The sequence below is a fragment of the Emydura macquarii genome, unplaced genomic scaffold (genome assembly GCF_026122565.2).
Source record: "Emydura macquarii macquarii isolate MOO-44397 ecotype Brisbane River unplaced genomic scaffold, CSIRO-AGI_Emac_v2 contig_2897, whole genome shotgun sequence".
Classification (NCBI taxonomy): Eukaryota; Metazoa; Chordata; order Testudines; family Chelidae; genus Emydura; species Emydura macquarii.
The window spans coordinates 41,159,096-41,185,500 of record NW_027133034.1 but is presented as its reverse complement, the minus strand read 5'-3'; the positions used below and the strand labels follow the sequence as shown (position 1 = coordinate 41,185,500).

The 26,405-nt window shown below is 38.6% G+C and overlaps 1 long non-coding RNA gene across 2 annotated transcripts in view; it reads left to right on the top strand.

The window, feature by feature from the left end:
* LOC137166787 (uncharacterized) overlaps positions 1-26,405 on the top strand; it is a 147,679-nt gene that overhangs the window by 36,327 nt on the left and 84,947 nt on the right. Inside the window, exon 1 of one of the 2 annotated variants that reach the window (XR_010923818.1) lies at positions 1,351-1,485. The exons of the other annotated variant lie outside the window; for it this stretch is intronic. This is a non-coding gene — a long non-coding RNA (uncharacterized lncRNA). Of the gene's footprint in view, positions 1-1,350; positions 1,486-26,405 lie in introns of those variants that run through there. 2 annotated transcript variants of the gene reach the window in all.

Here is a 26,405-nt window from a genome sequence, read left to right as displayed (position 1 = left end):
GAGAAAGAGAGTGTGTAAATGAAACAATGAATTCACACTACAGTGGCCCATTTGGGTAATGTTGATTGCTAATTTGGCTCCTGAACCACTAAGGTCTGATTATCACTGCTCTAAGGGTATAAATACCAATACCAGATTAAGTAATGTGTGTTTCCTCCACCTGGGGAAATAGAATGTTCAACCTTTTATCGTCCCAGGAAACTTTACAGGGAAAACAGTGTGAATGCACTTCCATAGTGGGAGCAATTCTTATAATCAAAGGTAACAACAGAATACACGTGGGTGAACCATATAAAAGCCCTACTGGAGTGGACAGTGCACCATGAATAGCATTATTTAATCTAACAAACACAAATGGAGGAGGGGGGACATAAAGGCTGGCTAAACTTTTCTATTACAAAAAGACTAAATAATGTAAAACCTCACTATCTGACTCCTTGCCCCCGCAAAGGTTGGGAGCTGGTGGAGCCCATTACCATGTGTAAAGGACTTCAATAATGGGCTAGAAGAGAGGGTAACAAAGCAGCAATGGATGGAACTCGCTCAGGAAGCAATGGCACTCTGCATAAAGGGGAGGTTGTGGAGCATACTCTGAAATGTGGTAGGCATTATGCACTCATCCACTCATAGTTTCCCTCTTCTTGGGTGAGGATAGGGACCCCACTTTCTTTTGAGGATCAGGCAATACTTTTGTCCTGATCAGGCTCTCAGCTCTGTTGGTCTCTGGCCTGGCATTTTCCCCAAAAGTCATCACAACCACAATGTCTTTGGGAGATCTTGCTGTATTAAGTTTATTTATCACTGTGGATCAGGGATTGTATATAATTCCAGGGGAAAAGGGGATCATAGCTTTGGCAGGAACTAAAATGGTGAGTGGTGAATGAGGCAAATCAGCCAAGTTGTAACCCACCAGAGGGGTACCGCCTCCTGGTTAGGCTCATATGAATTAGTTCAGACAAAATTCTCCAGAGATCAAGAGACAAAGAAAGGATTTATGGATAAATAGCCTGAGTTTAAACTGACTCTAGGCCTTATCTCTGAACCAGCAAACAGACGGAACCCTCTGTCCAATGGGGGGCCCAATACTTCCTGGGAAGTTTTGGAAGGACTTTGGCCTACTAATGGGTGACCTCTGGTAAACTTATAGCATGCCGATAGGAACTTTTATTCTTTTTATATGTTTTTTCTGAAACACTTTCACATTGAGAATAAATGTGCTTGTGTATAAAGAACCGTGTGGTAACTTGTGACTGCTGGCAATGACAGCTATTCATAGCCTCTAGGAGAAAGCAAAACACAGATGCTGGCCTGTTTAAACAATCTGACTTTCTGGGAATAACAAAGTGTAGGCACGGAACTATGAAGCTTAGAAAAACCCTGGTCAGGAGGGAGAGAGATGTGGGTCTCCCCCCAAGAGAGGTGACATCCAGAGGAGCTGGAAGCCTAGAGTGAAGAGCCTTGCTGGACCACAGAGGGGGACTACAGGTACAGTTGCCCTGAAATGTGACACTAAGGATCCTATGTGTGTGTAGGGGGGTTTACTATTGCGATATGATGCAATAGTGATGTGGTTCTTTAAGGAAGGTAGGCTTGATGGAATAGCTGATTTATATATAAAGCTTGTTGCAGAACAAGTGTTAGTTGGAGAGAGTTGTAGTTGAAGAGCTACCTCTTCACAGATAGTAATCTTAGAATGGCAACACTAGTTGGATATTCGTTGTTGGATGCACTTGTTTGTTTTTTCTTTTCCCAAGAATGAAATTGTTGATTTTTGCTAACACTAGTACTGAGTCATATTTGTTTAATGCAGCCTCTTCACCCTTCTCACAGCCATAGTTTATTACAAAGCCTTAGGCTATAGATTATTTTTGCAAACCAGACATAAATACCACCAAAATGTCAGTGGACCAAAAAAAAGCATTTTGTTATTAGTGCCATGTCTTTTGTACAGGAATTTTTATTTTATTTACAAAATAACAATGACAAGTTTCTGAGCTCCAGCTCCTCCTCTTCATGTAAAAATAACGTTTATCCTTTATAAAATGATGTACTGTGGTTTCTTGTGACAGAAACTGACTGCACATCAGGGAATCATACACTGCGTGGTCTCATAAGGTGGAACAGCAATGGGGTTTGGGGAGGGTGACTCTCTTGCAGGATCCCAATTCTCTCTGTTGCAACCCTTTTATCATTTATATATCCAGCCACTCTGCTCCTGAAGCTTACTTTTTTGAGGGGGAGAGGATGGAGAAGTAATTTGGAGTGAGGATTTGATACTGAATTAATCAAAATGTAGAGTACAGACCTAGAATGTTGTTTGTTGTTGTTTCTTTCATGTAGATAGGAAACATTTAGAATCCCTTGAATTTGTCATTCAGAATTGAGGAAGGATGTTTTCTCTTCAGTAACTAAAAAAGAACAAATCAAATACTAGCTTTCCAATATCAAAAATTAGTAGACTCTAGAGAGCCAATTAAACATTATCTTTCATATCTTGGCCCTGTGTTAATGTCCTTCTTTTATTGTATAATCTAACGCTTTCTCACAAGCCAGGTAGATGGTGTTATCAGCTAATTTTGGGACAGTTATCATTATAATGTAGTTTTTGCAATTACGTGGTAGACCAGGTGGCAAGACAGCATGGCTTTGCATTGCCAAGGTGCAACACAAATTCAGTGTTCAATCAACCTGAGAGAAAAAGGACAATTCTCATTTGCATAAACATGTAGCCACGGAAACTAGATGCACAGAGGTATGAGGAAAAGAGCCCTATTTTACATGATGTGCATAGAATATTTGACAGTTTAGATTGGAGGCATCATTGATGTGGGTAGGAATGGTGCAGTTGGTTGCCATGGATATGATTTTCCCTACTGGCAGTGCAAAGATTGGCAGGGATGGATGCTGGAAAAAAAAAAAAAAAAAAAAAACAAAAACGCCCGAACCACTGCAACACTCTGGGAGCCTCATTCTTTTCTTTTGTTGAAAAGCTATGTATCCGTTCTGTGCTAATGACAGCTCATCTAGTATGCAGTGTAATCTAGAAACATTGATATTTCTGTAACAAATCATTTATGTACAACATGTATTTATACCCTGCACACACACATATATAAAATATATATTTATATGCATTTATTATACATAGTGATATAGATGGATAGAAAAAATATAGATTTCTAATATGTAAATACATGTATGTATTCCAGATTCTTTTTTCCTAAGAACATAAGAATGGTCATACTGGGTCAGACCAATGGTTCATCTAACCCAGTATCCTGTCTTCCAACAGTGGCCAATGCCACGTGCTTCAGAGAGAATGAATAGAACAGGTAATTATTAAGTGATCCATCCTGACAGCCATTCCCAGACTCTGGAAAACAGCAATCCCTGCCATCCTGGCTAATAGCCATTGATGGACCTATCCTCCATGAACTTACCTAGTTCTTTTTGAACCCCGTTATAGTTTTGGCCTTCACAACATCCTCTGGCAGGTAATTCCACAGGTTGACTGTGCGTTATGTGAAGAAATACTTTCTTTGTTCATTTTAAACCTGTTGCCTATTAATTCCATTTGGTGACCCCTAGTTTTTGTGTTATGAGAAGGAGTAAATAACACTTCCTTATTTACTTTCTCCACACCAGTCATGATTTTATGAACCTCTTTCATATTCCCCTTCAGTTGTCTCTTCTCCAAGCTGAAAAGTCCCAGTCTTATCCCAGTCATATCCTCAGTCTTATCCCAGTCCCAATCTTATCCCAGTCATATCCTCAGCCATGAAGACTGATGCAAAGAATTCATTTAGTTTCTCTGCAATAGCCTTATCTTCCTTGAGTGCTCCTTTAGCATCCTGATCATGCATTGGCCCCTCTGGTTGGTTAGCAGGCTTCCTGCTTCTGATGTCCTTAACATTTTTATTGCTGTTACTTTTTTAAAATCTTTGGCTAGCTGTTCTTCAAATTCTTTTTTGGCCTTCCTAATTATATTTTTACATTTCACTTGCCAGAGTATATGCTCCTTCCTATTTTCCTCAATAGGATTTGACTTCCACTTCTTAAAGGATGTCTTTTTGCCTCTAAATGCTTCTTATACTTTCATGTTTAGCCACAGTGGAACTTTTTTGGTCCTTTTACTATGTTTTTATATTTGGGGTATACATTTACACTGAGCCTCTATTATGGTGTCTTTTAAAAGTTTCCATGAAGCTTGCAGGGATTTCATGTTTGGCACTGCACCTTTTTAATGTCTGTTTAACTAACTTCCTCTTTTTGTGTAGTTCAGAACTAACATATAACCTGACCCCTCTCCACCTCAAACTGAGCATATGTATATACCCACACACGCATGCACATGCTAATTTCAACTGGTAAGAAAAATATAAGACAGTGTGAATCTGATGCAGTAGAATAAGCAAGCGACAAAGAAAAACAAAGAAGAATGGCTTGTATGGCTGGCATATTTTATATTTTTGCCAACTGGTCACTAGTTCACAAACTGACTGGTCAGAAAGTTGTTCACCAATTTAAAAAAATGTGGATTTTGTGATTTTACTACTTTTAATATATGGCTTGAACTTGCCAGGTGCTGAGCACGCTGGCTCTGATCTAGCAAAACACTTAAGCATGTGCTTAACTTTAAGCATGTGAGTAGTCCCATTAAAGTCCATAGGACTGGTCACAAACTTACAGGTAAGTGCTTTGCTGAATGGCCACTAAACTGCTCAGCATCTGGCAGAATCCAGGCCATATTCCCTTATAAACTAGTTTACTAGAAATCAAAAATAGATTATTTTTTTAGCTTTTCTTCAAAATTGCTCAATGCATTGGTCCAAATTCAAAATCAGTTACACCGGTCAACTCCTGGAACAACATAAATGAGTGCTTATCCATCTATAATCTTTGAGGTGTCTATATAACTGTCTAGATTGTGCTTGTGCTGTGACATTTGAGAAATAATGTGATCTATTTTTTACAAAAATGCATTAAAAATCTAGGGTGGGTTGTTTTTGTTTTTAACAAGACCTGCTTGCTTAGATTTAACTTTTAAACATAGGGGATCTAGATTCAGCTTTTGGTTCAGCACATGCAAAACTAGTGAAGCAAAGTGTGGGGAGAAGGGAAGGAAGTATCAGTATTTGGCTGTGGTCAGTTAAACAGGATATGGAACTGAAAATAAGGAAATCTGACTTCTGTTGGTCGCTCTACCACTGACTTGCTGTGTGTGACCTTAAGCAAATTATTTAAACTCTCTGTGCTTCTATGTACTCAGTTGTAAATAGAGATAATTATACTGTGTAAAGTGCTTGGGATCAATGGATGAAAAAACCCTATCCTAAATACTAGGTATTCATGTTTATTAAATTCCTGTTTTTCCTTTGTTGTAAGGAGTAGGTTACCCAAGAGTCAGTGTTTTGTGAATAAAAGGCCATCCAATCTTGTATGCTCATTGCTGGTTCCCCCATTAGTCTTTTGGGGAATGCTGAATAGGAAAGAAATGAGCTCTCAAACCAACAGAATGTTCCTACCTGGTCAAAGGAAGCCTGATTCAAAGTTTATTGAAGTTAGACTGATTTCAATAGGATTTGGATCCGGCCTAGTGTGAGAGCCAGTGGAACATAAAATGTTCCATAAAATGACATAAAATGACATTGGAGAGATTTAGAGGGGAATCTGGAGGTGGGAGATGTTGAGGCTTCAGCATGTTAGAACGCGTGAAATGGAAAGAGGTGGGTAAAAAGGGAGACGTGTAGACTGAGCTCCCTAGCAGCACTAAGGAAAGCTTGTGCCTCCTGTGTTGTATATGTTCTGTAAGCAGAAGTTTCTGCACAATGATCCACTGACGTGCCTGAATCCTGATCAGAAGGAACTATTTCAAAGTAGTTTGCTCCCTACGCCAGTTCAACCCTTGTATTGTCTGCCGTGGGTGCCCTCCAGATGCCAGTTGTGATGAAGGATTATTTCTGTTGTTGAGATTTTAGTTAATATCCTTTTATGCTTGCTGTTACTTTTTCTTTTGCTATGTAACTACATGTGCAAAAAATCATATGAGAGCATGAGTCATAAATATACTGCCACATGGATCTTCCTTTGCCTTACAGGTGGACTGTGTAAGAGACTATGGAGGCTGGAGCCTTTGGATCTCTGTGGAGCAACTCCACAATAATCCATGGTTTAGTGGGAAGATTATTTCCTCCCTTCCCCATCCCCGCCATCTCCTCATGTGTCTTTTCAGCACCCAGCCTGGATATGGGGGCTGGGTAGTAGCTCTGGATTTGTCCTTTTATTTGTGCTGTACACATGATTTAAACAAAACATGGAAAGAAGGTTTGTGATTCCATATTCAAATGATCTGTAGTCATGATGTCATCATTGATGATCCCTTGGCGTCAAGGATGGACTCTTTCACAGGTTTTATTTTATATGGGTCCTTTGGTGACTGTGGAGTCTGATCCTTGAGCTGCAGACTCTTTGACAGACGTTGCAGGTAGTATTGGAAGGCAGGTTATAAAGGATGGAAGTCATGATGTAGGAACGTAGGAGAAGGATGAGCATGGTTGCTGCATTGGGTGAACACCTGCAGTATTTCAAACTGTGAGTACAGTTCTTCTGTGGTCAGCAGGGGAATTCTGCCAACATCTGCTTTTCATGGACAAACATCCACTTGTTGAAATTGCACTCAAAAACTGGTATGTGCTCCCATGCAGTGTGGTTTGTATGTTTTCATTTTGAATCAGGTATGCAAAACAAACTCTGACACAAATCTATTCCTCTTAAGGTATTAAATCAATACAAGGGTCACCATCTAATCTCATTAGTGACTGCACTGGTGTAAGTGAGATCAGAATCTTTCACAAGAAGCATTTACTGTCATTCATTCTGCACATATGTTAGGGGATAGCATTTTCAGTTGTGAATCAGTGCTGGTTATGATACTCAATTCAAGATATTATATATTCTGGTTGATTTAAATGTCCTAATTTCTTTCTCTGTCACACTTCTTCTTCTTCTTCTTCTTCTTCTTCCATTGGTAAACTATTTGCCTAGCTTCCCTCCCTAAATAAACTTCAGGAAAAAATTTAGATTTCAATTTGACTAGCTTTGCCAGTACCACATCAAAAGAGCTCTATAATGACATTTCTGTCTTTTGTACAGAAAACAAGCCTATTCTTTGTTTTTCTGAACCATTCAAATTAAAGCTCAAGATGAAGGAAAAATAAAGTCAGATGGATGTATTCTGACATTTAATTATATATTAATAGTTGCTCACAACAGTTCTTTTCATATCAGAGCCCAAAGGGACCAGGAGGCAAAGCCATGCAATTCTTTTCTCACCCAAACTGAGAATGCAGTGTCACTCTAACCTGAAAAGAGATGTTGAGAGACGTTCTCATTGTTATGAAACTAGTCTTTTTTTAAAAAATATATTTTACAATTTTGTCATCTACATTTAAAAAAAATGTAAGCCACCTCCTTGCAATGGTAACAATGGATGGATCCACTGAATTTTCCATTGCCTGCATTAGCTTTCTAGAAAGAGATGTCAGGATGTTCAGCCAATCAAGGGATCCAACTGACTGCACGTTTTTGGATGCTTCATAATTTTATGATAGTTCCGATCCAGGTTGCCACTAGCAAGTTGGCTATAAAATGAAAATGGAGCTCTAACATGAGGAGACTGTAGAATATGCTAGAATTCTTTTCCATCCAGTGAAATTGTACCAAGTGCTGTAAATAATTCCCTCCTCTTTCTCACCCATTAAAGTTAAAATTGTGTTTCTAACTTTCTTTCAGGCTACCTACAGTTGGTAGAGAAAGAAGACTTGGCTTATTTGATAATTCAGAGAAATTAATATTTATCTGAGTCCAGAAATGCACATTTCATCCAAAGCTAACTGCAAACTTATATTTTTCAGGTCTTCAAAATGTCACGTCACCATGTTTATTATGTTGCTGCACTATGTCACCCATGATGAGTCAAACCGTGTGCCACTATAAACTTATTGTTATCCTGTCTGTTCAATATGATGATGCCCTTCACTATGCAAATTAAGTTTGAACTTGATGTCACAACTCCTAAGCCACTTCATCAATTTTTTCATGGCATGGTTACATACCATGACTTTTTCTAATGTGTTTATCTCTATCATTAATTTTACCTACAGATATAGTAATACTGAGTGATATGATTTACAGCTTAATAGAATGACTTTTTAAAACACTAGATAAACTAGTAAATCACTTGTAAGAGCCTGCTGCCTGCAGTTCTGCAGGTGGACTTAATTTTCTTCCTTTATTTGCAATCTTGAGTAGCTTCCTTGAACTGATCTCACATGAACTTGATGGGATACTATATATTTTTGACTATGTTAATATATAGTAGGAGGGAAATAGCAGCCATCCATGGCTTCTTTTGAACTTTCCATGCATAGGCTGCTAGGAGCCATAGATAATATGTTTCACTGAAAATAAAAAAAAATGTATTTATAAGGCACCCATAGTGGTGACATAAGGGCGGATATTACATACACTAAAATAGTAATAATTGTGTTCTGCAAGCATGTATTTTGTGATTCTCCACAGCAGTTGAATAGCAGCCAATGGACCAAATGTTCGGAGATTTCAAGGTCCATAGTTACTGAAAAGCCAGGCAAATGTGTCTTACATTTTGCTTTAAAAGCTTGGGCTTGAGCTTATATTTAGTAGGAGAGAATCCCAGAGAAGAAAGGCCAGTACAAGAGTCTATGATGCCCTGTCATTGTTTCCCATCATCTTCACCCTTGTGGCAGATAGCCAAAGTGTTTCTTTTGAGGTAACTGGGGCTTACCCTTTCCTCCTTTAAATCCCTCAAAATCCACTTCCTTAAGCTTTGTTCCACCACAGACCTCCACTCTGATACTATCTCATTCTCAGTTTGAAAACCTGCCCTCTCCAATGTTTATATAAGATTAGTTCACAAAATAATAGATTCCTATTAACTTTATTTTTTTAAACTTTTGTCCACTTTGAAGTAGAATCAATTTTGGGGGGCTAGGGAGCACAGCCAGGTCATTTTAAAAATCTCACTTCATAAATTAGGAGCACAGGGATTTTCAAAGCCCTCACCAAAGATCTGGCACAGAGGAAATTAAACAATCCAGATAAGGATCTGACAACACCTTTCACAAGTAATGTATGCACAGACAATTACTTGCTGTGAATATGATTAATGAAATTTTAACTTTGCACACAGTCAAACAATTCATCTTACAGTAGTCTAATTTTTCTAGGAATGATGCCCGAAGCAGAGCTGTATGGTCCAGAAAGAACTAGGTTTGCAATATTCTAAAATTCCCTAATCCTGTTTATCTGCCATCTCTCTCTAAACAGTACTTCTTCCAGAGAAATTCAAAGATCCAGTGGCTTCTTCAGATCTTCCTTCTGTTTGTAAGAATGTATGTTCATTCAATCAGGGAACAGAAACAATATCATATGTCATTTGTGACCATTCACAAGAAGTCAATGCAATACCAATTTTGAATGTAGAGTATCAACTTCTTATAGCAAAATTTCCCTGATTCATAGAGGAAAAAATTGTAAAAAAATGGATAAATTTCAAATAAATTCAAGGAACTTGTGATCTGCTTAGGGACATTCCATGAGCCAAAAAGAAAGAAAAGAAATGTAATACTTTGCTAAAAGTATTTTGCTTGGCTTTAATAATAGTAATAATAATAATAATAATGAATTATAATTAGCACCTTCATTTTCAAATGGCAGCCTAGTGTGCACATATTTTCATTAGTCTGATCTACTTAGCAGTGTTTTGTACTAGTTGAAGCTTCTATGATTAGTCAAAATTTAAGATGACAAAGGCATGAATTACTATGGAACTAACTACACTGTGGAATAATGGGCACAATGGGTTGGCCAGAAAAAAAAATCAAAGACGGCGTTTGTGACTACTCTACTATTTTGGGGAAGAGATCAATTTACCAGGTCACCATGATAATGAACCATTGTGACAACTGGTCTGGGCCTTTAAGCATTACCAGAATATAAATGAATAACAATAATAATAGGCAAGCAAATGCCCTCTGCTAGACCTCTGTCAGGTATTGCACAAACAGGTTTTATATTCAATTGTTATATGCTGCGAAGGAGACATACAGCTAAGTATCCTCAGCATTTTCATGATATCATGGCCCTTAGCGCCTCACATATTTTTATGTATTCCATAACACTGCAGCTAGGCATCTAGATCAGCAAGTTGAATTTGTAGGTTTAACCACAAAATTATGTTAAGAAAATCATCTCCTGCTCATTTTTTCTGACAATGGCAGGGGATGGAGAATTGGCCACTACAGCCACCATTTTGTCTGGGACTTTTGCTTGTTTCTTGTGAAGAACTGAAAAAAGACTTTGGATCCTCTGGTTCTTGTGAAGAAGGCTTCGTTGCTTAGAAGTTTAACAGACATGAGCAATATGCTCCTGTGGCTGACCATAATGTGGTACACCTGCTAATCTTTAAGGAGTAATCTTTTAGGGTTTTTTCCTAATGCGGCAGTGCTCCACACAGCTGCATAGGTTACAGAAGATGTCATGCAGACACTTTTTAATGAAGTATTAGACATATTTTGCACACTTTTACCCATGGCAGCCCAGCCATACTTCAAAGTTTAAATATTTTGATTGATCTCACTGATCCTGTTTGGAAAATCTTCAGTAGCTGGCTAAGGGCAGATCCCACAAGTAGTCAGTAAAATTCTGGATGGAATAAGTCTTTAATGTATGTCAGCAAACCCTTTGTGTGTGTGTGTGTGTGTGGTGTTAATTCTGTTGCCATTCTATTTGTACACTTTCATGACCATAATTTTCTCCTTGTCAGACTGTTCATTTACTATAGCCCACAGCAGTTAATTTCTCCAACTTTCCCTCTCACTACTTCACTCCATTTGTTTAGTTGACTTGCTTTTGATGCAAGCAGGGCTGTAGCTTGCATAGACTCCTGGGCATTTTATGCGTTCTTGTTGTTATAAAGGATATTGATAGGTTACTAGTGTTTATATTCCATATGCAAATTGTGCCAAAGTTTCTACATCTAGGGAAATGGTCAAATTTATCTTATGATCACTAAATGTACTTGGTTATTTTAATCATTTTCTATTTTTTGCCATAAAGTCAAACTGCAGCTGCTAAAAATCTTACATGACCTATAAATGACTTTCTCATCAAGAAGGATACAACTTAAGCCACTAATGAACAATGATGTTCAGAGATCATCAAGAAAAGACAAGGTGATTTTTGTTATAAGCTAACTATTGGCTCCATCCTCCCCATCGTTCTTAATACATCTTTGATACACATCACAACACTTTCCCCAGACTATTGTGTTAATTTTTTATGTAACCTACCGCTGACAAGAATTAGAATCCTTTAGAGTTATTACACAAAACAAGTCTTAATCCACTTAATTTCCTACCTTATCTCCTTCTACAGCTGTGTGTAGCCTTGCAATTCCAGTTCTTGTCGTATTCCATGAACTTTCCCTTTGGTTCGTTTCATGCACAAATTGCAAGCCATACATTCACAAATAGTCCAGGAGACTATATAGCAGAGCTGGTTGGAAAAGAGATTCCCCCATCTTTTTTGTCAGATTTTGAAATTTCAGTGGTGTTACAGATACAGCCTGTCTAGTAGGCAAGACCGGTCACTAAGAGCATATTTTCACTAGTGCTTCACACTGTTCATTTGTTGTCTATGCACAGGAGATGGAGAACATGGGCTAGGGAAAGAGAGGTGATAGTGAGTAGGAGGTGGCAAATCAAGGTCATCCAATGGAACTATGATTTATGAATCAGGAGGAGATAGAGAAAGAGATGGCAGTTGCCACGGATCAGAATGAGAGTTATGCCCCTACAACCCAGTTTTTTAACTCTGAGCCCATTCAAGGGTAAACTTGTATATTAACTTGCATTAAGGCAAGCTTCTGTATTAAGTTATTATAGACTCACTCCCAGAAGCATCAAGAATTTAATAAATGACAGAGGTATTCATAAGTTGAGACTCCCTGAATGTTACTAAGAAAAACATATAGAAATTACAATGGTGAATTACTCCTGATAGCATACAAAATCAATTAAAATAAAATATAACTCTGCCTTTTGTAAATGCTTGCCAATGTGAGTAAGGGTTTCACAATCAGGTCCAAAGGCATCAAGCATAGGGTATACACATGCTGGAAACAGCACAGAAAATGTGATGCTTTCTCTCCATTTTTGCGCTGTGCTGAAATTGTTCTATAGAGTGACCCAGGCTGAACTGAAAGTTAAATCTGGACTGGTTCAGAGTAGGTGTAGGAATTTCTTAGGCAAGGAAAATAGCTCTTTTAAAACAATATTTGTTTGTTTGTAGCTATGAATTTTTTTTAACTTGGTCTCCAGCCTTGCTTGCCTTCATTCTACATCGGTGACTTTCTCTTGAATCTTACCAATACTATGCATTATGATCAGAATAACAACATATAAGGTTTCCTTTTTATTACTTAAACTGTCTGCTAGCTTTTTACCTTCAGTAACTGCCTTTGAGTTTCTTTGTCCTCACTGCCTTTTAGAGGCAGGAGTTCCCCTCCACAGGCAGATGATGCCTATCAGCTACATGATGGATGTTGATTAACTGCAAACTGCAAAATGGATTTGTGTCCTATCACCATCTTGTTTTCGGAGGCTTGTCAAGGAGGGAAAGGTTCAGACTGGGCAAATTTAGCCCACATAAGAGCAGAGTTATTGCCAGCTCCATTCACGTTATGCAGCAGATCCTCTGCTAACATACTGCCAGTGTTGCATGATTTCCAGTTTTCTTTTAAATGTCATAAGTGATGAGACTTTCAACATTTCTCTTGGAAGTCTCTTTCCCAGCCCAACAGATCTGACACTCAGGAAGTTTTTCCTAATATTCAGCCTGAATTTTTCCTTTTTAAAATATGCTTCAGTGATTTCAAGTTTTATTCCTTTTTTCTATCCCAATTCTTCTTCACACTGGGTATTTACAACCTTAAAAAATGAGGAGTATTATCTTCAATCCCAAATAGGATTGGGGTTCCTCTGTGCTAGTTGCTATGCAAATATTTAGGTGAGTGTGTTTTACAAGCCCTTCTCTGTGCTGCTCTACAGAGTATGAGTTGCTACAGCCATGATCTACTAAGTCCTGATTCCTGTAGCAACTCATACTTATAGTTATGGAGGTCCCCAGTTGATTTTGTAGTGTGTCTGCATGATGGCATCTGTCACACAAATGGGGGCTCATTCCTGATTCAAACCACTATGGGGCTCAGAATGAGCTTCTTTTGACCATGGAAGTATGTAACCTACTGTTGTGTCTGGGTGTCTGTTAGACTGAGGTAATCCTCTTTGCTGCTTCACACAGTATACGACTGGTTACAGCCTCTGGGTCTTGATCTTTAATACAAACTGTAGCAGCTCGTGCTTTTATCTCTGAAGGCCTCCAATTCGATCTTCAGTGTGTTGGCCAAGATAGCAGCCATCATGTCTACAGTAGGATTTTTGTGACATTTCCCCCTGTTGAGACAACCAGTTCAGCTCCATCCATAGCATCCATAGATGATGGGGATGCTAGCATAGATAGGGCTCCAGGCAAAAGTCAGTGGTTTAAGCACCATGTTGTATAACTCTCCTAAGAGCAGACTTCATTGGCACAGTAGTAAAATTACTGGCAGTTTTTGGCAACGTACCTATTCTAATCTTCCCACTCCTGCAAAATAAAGTACTAACCAATGTGAGTAATGGTGACAGAATCTTGATTTAACAAGAAAGTGGATAGAAGGTAGCCAATTTAAAAATGACAAGGGAAAGGGCCCCAATTCTGTACTGAATCATTTCCCTTCCTTTCCACCCACTCCGTAGTCTGAAAAAATATTCAGCTGTAAAGATTTTAAAATCCAAACAAGTTTTTTTGCAGATCTTTTCCCCACAGATCTTAACTATAGTTTGTCATAGCCATATCTCTAACTTTCCTTCTCCAAATGATTTACATGAAAACCTGATTTTTCTGTCAGTCCTATTAGCAGTGTAAAAATGCCATTTGTTTGCACATGTAGGGCTGGGTTGCGACTTTAGTCATAGCGTGGAGCACAAGGTTGTGCTATACCACCCCCAAAGCATCCTTGGGAGCCGCTGTGATGCTCTGAATCACAGTTTCTCCTCCGCTTCCTCCTGGCTCTGTGGGGATAGTGACTTCCTGTTAGTTTATACCAGCAGCAAATTATAACACCCCCATGCCAGCTCAGCTGGGCTAGCCACAGTATAGAGTTGTGGGGCAAGGCTTCTCCTTGTCCACTGTTCCGGGAAGGGAGTAAGCAGTCAAGTAGCTCCACTTATTTCTGTGCTCCCAGTCAAAAGGTCTGGGTAGCCGACACAATGGTTTAAAGGGGTAGGAGTGTTGCTCCCCTTTGCCGTCTTGCAGGTGTATACAGTTCACATCACAATCTAGCTCATGGGTTTGCCTTACATGTGATTTGGACTTCACACACTCAGTTCGAGGTGCTTGATGCATTAATCCCTAGTGCCAGCTACATTGTGCTGTTGTTAACCTTGATACTGCAGTAGAGCTAAAATACAGTAGCAGGAAGAATCTTATTAATCTGCATTCTTAACTAGTATCGCAGGCAAGAGAAACATGTGTATGGAGCAATCCCAGGATATCTGTATTCAGCACTAGGTTCACACAGTACTCTTCCATCTATCCCTCTTGCCACATGATTTTAGCACTGGAATACTGCATGTCAAATCACTCCCTTTTAAAACCAGCAATGAAAACTGATATTAGATATGTTCACAATGAAGTTGATTCCTCCATAATTTGATTTATGGGGAAAGGAGAGCAAAATATTAAAAGCTAAAAGTGTTGTTCAATAGTACTTAATTCCTCAAAAATTGAAATCCTTCATGTAAATGTACAGGCTTTATTTACCTCTGCATGCTCCCTTTGATGCAATATGGATAGTTAAACTGCAGGGGGAATTCACCCCCAATAGAAGGCAGAGTGTGTTCCAACACATTTCTTTTGCATCTGGGACTCCATAGGAGGACTACTGGCACAGACCGTACAGGGAGTGCTCTGACTTAGTGTATCCTGCAATTGCCCATCCCTTCACTGACCGGCACTGCCTACTTTAGTAGGCTGCATTCTCCCTGCCCCATCTCACCCACCAAAAAAGGGGTGCAGATGCTTTGTATTTCCATATCCTTCCTTCCCAGGTCCGTTTTAAGACCTTCGTGGGTCCTGGGCACACTTGCCTTCGTAGGCCCCCCGACTGAAATAACTAATTTGATTTTAAGCTATTAATAAATAGTTTTTAAAATAAAAATAAAAAATTATATATAAAAAATTTTTCGTAGGCCCTGAAAGTTTCATAGGCCCTAGGCACTGTGCCTATTGTGCCTAATGGATAATACGGCCCTGTTCCTTCCATATGGATTTCCCACAGCTGGGACCCTGTGCCCTGGGTCCCAAGCTCACTGAGCAAAATTTGTGCTTTTAACTGTTGAAAATGATCTCCTTAAATACACGTATAGATGGCATATCCAGCCACACTCCCTTAGATTTCTTGTCTCTTTTACGCTTGCAATAGAGCTCATTTGTGCTTTTCAGTAACCCTTTTAAAAAATGCGGGCAAGGTCTCCTACACTACCCAAAAGGATCTATAGATGCCCATTCAGACTGTGTAACTCAGTGGCATCTATTTGAAAATTTAAGCTTGTAAACCCAGAGATGGACTGAGCACATTTTATTTATAGACATGTTTAGCTGTACAAAAGACTCTATGTAGTTATTTCTTTTAAGAACACTAGAAAATCATAGAAATAGTAACACCACATAAGAATAAATAAATCAAACTTCAGCTCAACAGTATAAAAATGAAAAAGGATATTAAGATTTTAGAGACAATAACCTAACAGAAGCAGACAATGTAGAATCAAACAGGATCACAAATAAAACAACAGTACTAAGAGGAGAGCTGTAGAAAAACGAACATATATATTATCTTTGAACCGGGTAAAAATAAAATCAATCTAATGAATTCTGGAGTATCCAGCATGTGATACAGTCTTTTTAAAGGAAACAATATTAATATATCATTATTAACAGCTTTAAAAACTGTCTGGTCAAGAGAATAATTGCTGACAAATTACCAGTATCTAAATTAAAGAGAATTTAATTAGTCATCTTTCAGTGTACTGTCTTAGTGCTCCATAGAAATAAAAACCATGATTGAGATGTGTCAAATCAATTGTTTGATGCCAGATGGTTTGGCTCTTGAGGTGCAACTGTCTGCTCAAGTGTCTGAATAAGAATGCATGAATTGCCTTCCTCTCTTTTGTAGAGAAACTAAAATCCTCAAGGTGTTTAGTCTAGGGCAGCATATGGCATTTTGTTGGCTCAGGGACTTCCCTACATTCCAGTGGCCCAAGAAGGGTTTTAGGTGTGTTTCTGGGGGAACTGTGCACCCAACAATAATGTATAATACCTATAAAAACCTTTTTATTCAGATTTCAAAGCACTTTACAAAGAAGGTTGTATTATTATTCCCATTTCACAGGTGGGGAGACTGGGGTACTAAAGTTAAGCAACTAGCCCCAGGTTACATAGGCTTGGTCTACACTTACCCCTGTGATTCGGCGGCAGTTGACGGGAGTTACGCAAACTACGCAGAAAACTTGTGTAACTCCCATCGACTGCTGTGCTTCTCTTCTGCACGCCGTCTTCACTGCACTGCGCTGTCGGGGACCGTGTTCCTGTCAACGCAGCGCTACGCCACTTGCGGGGGTGGATTAACAGCATCAATTTCTGGATCGACTGAGCAGGTCTTCACTGACCTCTCAGTCAATCCAGATAAGTCGATCTGACGGCGGTGACTTTGCCGCTATCAGTGTAAACATAGCCACAGAGGCTAAGTGGCAGGCCCATACTGTAACTACTTGGACATTCTGCTTCACTAAGAACAAGAGGTAGAAAGAGAGTTCCATAAACAGAGAGAGGGAGAACAAAGAGAAAGATTTTCCACCAAGGCCAAATAAATTACACATGAGTCAAATCCTGTGTGTAATCTATCAAGGCTGAACATTTTAAAATTGTTTTTGTCCTATAATTTATAAAGTAATTATGAATTATAAAAATCATTTATGCATAATTTCCAAAAAGAAACTGCGTGCTTTCCATAAAAGAATATTTTAAGTTAAATATTAGAATCGAAGGCCTTGTCTGCATTGGTGGCAGCATGCACGGGATGCGAAGCCTTTCCCTGCTGCCTCCCAACTGCTGGAGCCTTTACCTGAAGCGTGGATAGGCTCCAGCAGCTCCCTAGGGTAGGGAAAGGCTCTGGTAGAACAGAGAGACAGTGGGATATTACACTGCTAAAAATAGCAGTGTAGATGGTGGGAGGCACTGCTTGGGTGTGAAGAGAACTATGCAGGCTATATACCTTAAGGGTTCAGTCATGTATTTACTGTACTTGCCTAAGCAGTGCCTCACCATCTATACTGTTGTTTAAACCTGTGTTAGGGGGCCTGCAAGGTCTGTACTCTACACACTGTCAAAAGTATGGACATAGCCTTAGAGTTCTATTAGGTACACATCTGTAAGTGTCTTAAAGCAAATCGACAACAGAGGTAGGACTCTAAGTCCATTCTTCTTCCTCACAGGGTGCAGGGTGTACATCTTGAAGGAGACTAATGCCTGTACTTGCTCCTATTGAGGTCAATGCAAAAACTTCAATGGGATAGGATTGGGCCCTTCATCACTTGGTTCTAAAACAAGCTGTCATTTTGGTTGGGTTTTGTAGGATTGGTTTTTTTCTTTGTTTTGTTTTGCTTTTGAACTCACTATTCCTTACTGCATGTGTTTTGTTCTTGTAGGAGGAATAATACAATGCACTTTTCCTCCAGTGTCTAAAAATATCATCTGTAAAATCTATGCAGTCAGCTATGAGAGAAAGTCTTGGAAGAAACTGTGCATTACAAATATTTATAATATCAGTTTGGTTAAAAACTAGGAATTCTGATTCTCACAGGGAAATTACCCTTGAAAACTAAGGCTCCAAGCTCAGAGTCACATAAACAGCCTAATTACTGGTATCATATGTTACTCATAGTGGGCTAGAGATTGTCACAACCTTTGCTGCACGGTGCAGTAAAGTCCGTCATACTGCCCTGCTGGGCTCTGCTCGGATTGTGCCAGCTGTTGGAAGTGTAATAGAGGTTACTCAACTGATATTCCCACACTGAGCAGTGGGTGAAGAAGGGATGGAGAGTGGGAGGAACCACCAGCAGGACACTGGTAAGATACACATGAGGAATGAGCTACTCCACAAAAAGTTTGAAGTCATTTACTTCTCAGAGAGAAGAAAGGGAGAAATTGTTCCTCTCAGGGTATGTTAACACTGTAATCACAGGGTGTGATTGCAGCTGAAGTAGTCACACCTGAGCTAGCTTTAATCTAGATAGTTTGGGTCCCGGAGCAGCAAACCTGCAGCAATTCATGCTTTACCACAGGCTGTACAAGCCCACCCAGAACCCTGGTAATTACACCTGCAGCTAGCCTGTGGCTTCTGCTCCAGTTGCTAGATTAAAGTGAGCTTGAGTCTGTCTACATTGGCTGCAGTCAGTCACCACTTGCAACTCATTCTCTGGCCTCCTCCTCGGGTAGTGCAGTTAAACGTTGCCCCTTACTTAGGGCAGACTGTAAAATTATAATCCAGCCATTATGATGGTGTGGTGTATTGTCATGCTGAACGTTAGTTGCTTTGTGCACAGTTGTTTGCATAGCCATGTATTCTTTGAAGTTCAGGGAAATTTTAGAAGTATTATTATGTATTGCATTAATAGAATGGTGAATAATTTGTAATGGATATATTTTTCAGGGAATTTTTACTCTCTTTTGTTCCATTTTTCTGTTCCTTTCAAATTGCTTGAAACCAGGTTGTAATTTTCTCAGATTAATTTGTCATTTGAAATTATTCACCATATAATTTCTGTGAATATTTCTTAGTCTGTAGCTAGTTTGTGAGCAGTTTGTTGTGTAGTTCTGATATTCAAAATTTGAGCTGTTTTGCCTGAACACATGGGTCATACAGATTGTTTCTGTAGCACTTTGGATGAATATAGCTCTTGGAATTAGATTTCTGGTGTGAATACTAATTCTAATGAACTAGCTGCAAATATTCAGCATTATTCAATTAAAAATGTACTGTTTTGTCAAACATTTCTGCCAAATAAACTCACTTCCTAGATATTTACTAGAACATTTGCTAGAATATTCAAAGGAAGCATAAACAAAAGGGGTATGAATACAATCAAAATGTATTTGTTTAAAAATGTGAACAAATATTAGTGGACTTATCTCTCCTTCTCTCTGCCTAGATTTTTACCACTCTAATGACTATTATTATCACCTTCTCTAATAGTTTTGAATTAGAGAAGGACTAGAATATTTTTATTGACCAATTGTCACATTTATGCTGGAATTGATTTTTACCCATTCTACATGGTTTGGGTTTTTATTTTAGTAATGATAAATATTGTGATAGATGGCAGCTCATCTCAGTTAATTGCACTAAAAGCAAAAAGGCTTATTCCTAAGGTATATTCACAGCTTGTATAAATACAAATCTTTTTCTTTTCAATTTATATAGTGAGCCATTCTTAGTCTAAAGGATCACTCTGTCTACAGTCACAGTCCTTGGTAAGCTGCCAAACACAAAAGGGCAATAATTAACATGTGCCACAGATTTATCAACATGCACAGTGGTAGAGTGCAATTGCAGGCACCTTTTCCCCCCTCCTTTACATGTCTGTGTAATTCATGGAAGATCTACTCCAGTATGTAAATCAGTTCCTGCTAAACACCCAGTAATACAATTCCTTTTATTTTCCAGGGCTGTTGTCAAATTTCTTACACGACCAGGAAAGACATTTACTCTGTCTCTTTTTTTCCATGTTCAGAATCCATTTGCAGACTGCAGATGGTAAAAATAACATATTTGTTTACTTGCCATCCAGACTGCTCTGTAAATAAATCATCTGATAAACTACAAAACAGGAACAGAATGAGATTCATTTCCCTTAATGTTGTACCAATGGGAATAGTGGAATTACTCTCCCTGTTAGCCCAGGGTGACAGTAAGCTGGCCTGCTAACTTATGTGAATGTAGAGAGAAATTTGTAAGTCGTACTGTAGCTAGCTTTTACCACTCAGCAGCAGGTAGTCAAATAAATCAGGGAAGTAAATTAAATTTCAATTAGTTTTCAAGTAGACCACATTTTCCTTTATCTCAAAGAAAGGCAAACTTCCCTGCCATCTTTGTTGTTATTGTTATTATTGCTATTATTAAAATGTATCAGCATTTCAGTGAAATCCCAAGCATTTGCATTCTGTTGTTTACTTTTAACCCTAATGCCAGGGGAGTGAGGAAGCTCTCCAGTTAGGATACCCATATCATTCACTTGCAGGAAATAATACACGAATACTGATAGCTGGTAATACAGAGGAGTTCTGTTGTGCATCTAGATCATATAAACCTGCTAAGTAAGACAGTCAGCCTGCCTGAACATTCTGAGATCTTGATTTTTTTTCCTTCCCTCTTTCTCCCTTATTCTCCAACTCATCTTCATTCTTCCTTCCATATGCTCTAACCAGGTCCTTTTCTTTTCCCTTGATACAATTCTTCTCTTCCCTTGAGCTTCCCCTAATCCATATCTCTCTTTCTGATACTACCGGGTTCGCTGCCTTTGGAAATATTCCACTGGGGTCTAGGGTCTTTCCCTTATTTCGCAGTTCTAGCTGTTTCTGATTTCAAAACACATGATCTCTTGAGTTTCCCCAAGAAGAGATGCCTCAGTGTTTGTCCCCTTTTTCTTTGAGCACGGGAGACTGGCAGACACAATGGACCAAATTAATCCCTGGTGTAACTGCACTAACTTGAATGGAATTACTCGAGGGACAAACCTAGCCCAAAAGCTAGACAGATGGATTTTAGCAATGGGGAATGTTGCACCTATTGAAATCTAAAAAGACATTTGGGTCTGTTTCCATCTGAAAATTGGACTGAAGACTGAAAATTGATACATGTTTCTTTACCATTTTGTCCATATTTAGCAGTTGGTTGTATAGAAAAGAGCATGAATAAATCTGTACACAGTCAACCATTTTAGCTTTGTCATAAAATGAAAACTGTGTTCCTATATAAGACTTGATTCTGTTAAGGAGCCCTCATGAAGCCATTACATTTAAGTCATGCTGTGTTAGTTTGGCATGATGTCATGGTGTTGTATGGGTCCCAATGACCAAGACACAAGACTGTCCCAAAGAAAAATTGTGACAGCCCTGCAAAAGTGAGGACCGCTAGCAATCCAACTTGCCATAATACTTACATGAGGCAAAAACAAAGAAAGACTGCTATCATGCCATTGATCTGTGGCTGCACTCCTGTAAATGTCAGTGGGAGCTGTGCATGCAGATCCACACATAAAATGACCAAAATTTTCCAGCTGTATAATTAACTAATTATCAGTATCTATAACTTTGCACTAATAAATTGAAAAAAAAAACACCCCAAAAGAGATGTGCTATACTGTGTTGTGCTTAACTTCTACATGGGGTGCAGATCCCCTTTTTTCTCACTTCTATTACTGTGGCTGTCTTTAAAAAGTAGAATGTGACATCATTTTGTACAAAGTAATATCTGAGAATGACACCACAGTTTTCCACAACATTTAGAACAGGCAATAACTGTGGTAACAACGTTTAATGATGATCTCTCACCTTTTTGAACCTGACAATGTGCTTAACAGAATACAGAATATGGTGAGTACCAAGTCCCTGCCCAGAGGGCTTACAAGCCAATATATGTAATGATTTCTATACACTATCTCAAAGTATCAATTAAAGGCCTGAGTCTCCTCTAACTTACAGCAGTATTACAGCAGTGTTACTTTATTGAATTTAGCTGAGTCACTTTTGAAATACACCAGGGTAACTGAGATCAGAATCAGGACCATTGGAATGTCTCTAAACGATCTTAATGCATGCAGGGCAAATCTACAATTTCTATATTATGCCTCTGATTTAGTTATAAACAAGTTGCTCTTGAAATATAACGGATTTTTGAAAAATCATTTTATATTTTGCTTGTTAGTGGTTTTTAATTCTGGTGGCATATCCATGCAATTCTAAGCACTCAGATTCTAGGGTGATGAGTCTGGTATAAATGCTTAGCTAGACAGAAATGGTTTGATACAACTTCAATAAAGGGAAAATGAAAAATGAGAAAAGATTATCTAGGTTTTACTTGCCCTATGGTATTTGCTAGTGCTGTCCCTTTCCTTCAGCTTCTATCCACTTTTACAGCTGATCAGGGGCTGGTATACAATCTGAATAAAAATAATGGGGACTGTTCACCCACTGATGCCTGAGGGATCTATGCGGTAACTCCCATTAGCACTAATGGAAGTTGTGCATTTAAGTTCCTTTGCACATACAGCCTGACAGGTTATCTCTCTCTACTTTTATATTGTATATTTAATCATCAGGTGACGACAATGCATTTATTGCTAGCGTTTAACATAGTGAGATGTTACATTGTCATATTCTAAAACACTGAATTATATCAACCACAAGGCAATAAAAAGGCTGCAGAGATGACAGTGGCAGGCACCTTTGTAAACATTCAAGGGCAAATGAAACCAACACAGAAATCCAACGATATCAGAAAGTACACAAGCATTGAGTCAGACCCCATTTAGAGAAGCAAATTGTCTGTGCTGACATTTGACTCTGGCCATGTGACCTGAATATGCACCAGCACTGAAAACTAACTCTCCCATCACATTATCATTGCATGACAGAGAACAACAATACCTAAGTTCTGCTGAAGAACCACTCAAGAGTATTGTGAGAAATCATTTCAGCTATACTATATGATAGGATATTTTTATGTATTATTATAACTATTATATATATAGTGCCAATAGTGTACATTTATTTATGTATTGATTTTGATTATACTATATCTAAAAAAAAGGCACACATCACAAGAAGTAGGTGCTTTTGCCATAAGCCACAAATACAGTCACTTAGTTTAAACAGTGGTATTTTCTCAGCCCAAAAGAGAAAGCAATCATTATCAGAATGTATATGTCCCTGTGCCAAATAATTAGTTTACTTCCCCCAACAACCTAGTATGAGGGACTGTTTCAGCAAGATACTTAAGCCTGTATCTCATCTGATGTGTGTGTGGAGCTAGTGGAAATTCCCAAATCAAAATACCCAAACCAAAAACAAGAACAAAAAACCACAACAACAGTTTCAGACTTTTTTCAATTTTTAAATATTTTTTCATTTAAAATATTCAATTTTCATCATAATTTTTCAGTTGTCAAAACATTTCCATCATTTGAAAATGTTCTGAATTTTATCGCCAAATTGAAATTTTGCCACCCAAAAAATTCATTCAAAACTCCAAAATGCAGGAAATTTCAACTATCTGTAAGCATGTGAATAGCCTCACTGAAATCAATGTGACAACTGACATGCTGAAATGTAGGCTTGAGCTTATTTGCTTTGCTGGGCTGGGAACTAAAGGCACATTGGATCCAAAACAGAACAGTTTAATTCCGATTACTATTACTGGCAGTATTGTGGTAGCACCTAGGAGCCCTCATCATGAAGCAGGACCCTAGTGTGCTAGGTGCTGTATGATTACAGAACAGACTGTGCCACAGAGAACTTACAATATAAGTAATAGAGTTAATACGCTGTCCCTATGGTCATTGAGGCTAGAATGAGCCCAGGAAATAAGCGTGTGTAGGAGCGCTTGTTTTGCTTTTGTTTTATTTTGATTTGAAGAGGTGAGGGAAGGAGCATGCTGTATATTGATGGGATGATTACTTCAAGCATATAAAGCAATATTCCTATAGAGCTCAGGTCAATTTGTGGGTTCTTTTGTATAACCCACATATAATAACAAATAAAAATAGTATTATCAGTATTTTAAAGAAATATTATTTTAAAGAAAAAAATGCCCTGAAATGTGGAGTAGGGAATGGAGTTGGAGTGGTCAGCTGAGGGAAGTAGGTCAGGGTGGTCAGGCTGTAAAAGTAGGTGTAAGAGTAGATAAGGACAAAGACGTACGTAGAATAGAGTTATGAGCGCTTTGAAAGTGAAGAGGAGAAGCATAATAAATGTCAGAGACAAAGAAGGGGCAAAAAGAGAAGTAAAATAGGTGGATAGTTGCAGAAGCACAAACACATTTGCGCTTGTGAGGGGGCCCTGGAGTGGAAGTCCAGAGATCTGGATTATGTTCCCAGATCTGTCACTGACCTGCTGAGTGATGTTGGGCAAATGACCTCATGACTCTGTTTCCCCTCCCACCCTTTTTCTGTCTTGCCTAGTTAGACTGTAAGCTCTTCAAGGCAGTGACTTTTTCTTAATATGCAGGTGTATGGTGCCTAGCACAATAGGGCCCTCATCTGAGCTGGGTACTCTAGGCACTACTGAAACACATATAAATAATCATTTGCACTAAGTATTCAAATTTGTCCATTTAGGACACAAAGTACATAGAAAGACTTCTTTATATATATATATTTGACTTTAACTATAGCTTTTACAATTCCAAGGGCACAACTGACAGCAAAATTGGGCCCCAGGACTTAGAGGATAAAGAATAATCCAGATACTATGGCAATGGGTCACTGACAGACAGCTTACCTTGAGTCTATAGAAACATCTTCTTAAGCCAAGAACTAGTTCTTGTGACTAAAAGAACGTCCACACAACCATAATAGTGTTGTAACAGCAATAACTCACATGACAAAAACAGCTTACAAATAAATGGAGACTCTTGAATGTTTAAAGGAAGAAATTAAAAACCTGAAAATAAATAAATTGTGAACTATCATTACTGAACTTGATATTTTGGGATGGCTGAGGACATGATTCATCGAGAAGGAGGCAGTCCCCATCTTTCTTTCACTTACTCCTTCTTTCAACCTCCTTCAGTCAGGCCCATTTAGACTCCCTTGCATAGACATAGCACAGGTTATAGGCCTAGAGGAGTCTAATGTAATGAGGCCTACGTTACATGTATGGGCAGATCCTCAGCTGATGTAAATTGTCATAGTGCTATTGAAGTCTATGGAACTGTGACAGTTTACACCAGTTGAGGATCTGCCTTCTATCTTCTTGAAGTAGATTATCAGTGCTCAAAATAATAACAATAGTACAAATATAATGAAAAGCACACTATCAGAAAACACACAGATACTCAGCTGGAGATGATTTCCCTAAATCCCAGAATACCTTCAAACTCTGAGGAAGTTGAGATCCAGACCTGACATTCAGGTAGGTCCTCATCTCTATCATGTACTGAACCAAAAACACAGATCTGAACAGCACCTCATAGCAGATTTTGCAACTCTTTTTAATGAAAGAAATACCTGCAAACAACTAGAGTTGTATAACAAAAATGTTGCTTACGCTGTAAATCAAAACAGATGAATACTGGGTTTTCATGTATATTTTTGTGAAAAAAAGTAAAAACTTCATGGCAGGACAGGTGTACGTGGTTTGCTAAAAATGAAAGGAAACCTTTTTCCTTTTGGAAAGATGAAAGGCATGTATCACAGCAAGGGGCGGACCCAGCATTGCATTCCATTTATGACATCCCTTGGACTTGTTCTAAATCTTACCCACATGCCGAGCAGCCAGCCAGGGGTGAATTTGGTGACTTCATTGAACTTTGGATCAAGCCCTAAATATTTGTCCTAAAGTGGAGCTCAATGGAGCTTGTAAATCAGTTATTAAATTTTTGGGATCCCCCGTGGTGAAAGAAGGAACTACGCTGCTACGCTTTCCTATATATTTTTATAGCACTTATCACATTGTATTGGACTATAAATAATAGGTAATAATTTATTGTTTAATCTATTGCATACTGGTGCTGCATGAAATGTGACAGTTGTTTGCAGGGGGCTGTGCAAATATTTTTCTTATTTTGATGTGCATGATATGCTTAGTTCCACTTTGAGATTCTTGTATAAATGATTAACCCTAAAAACCCAGCCAGTGCCACCAGGCAAAGAAACCTATTTTCATATCAAATCGTAATCACCTTGAGTTTAGATGAAACACACTCGACACTTGCAAACCTCTCCACAATGTGCCAAGGTGTTTAACATAAACAAGGCCTGAAATCAGGTGTTTATCACAAACAAGACTTGAAATCAGTGAGTTTTAATTGGTTTCATTACAGAAGTTTTACACTGCTTGATTAGTGATATAGTGCCTTATCCTTAGACATGTTGAGCACCTCTGTCTCCCACTAGGGCTCAGTGTGCTAGTTCTCTTTCCCGGTT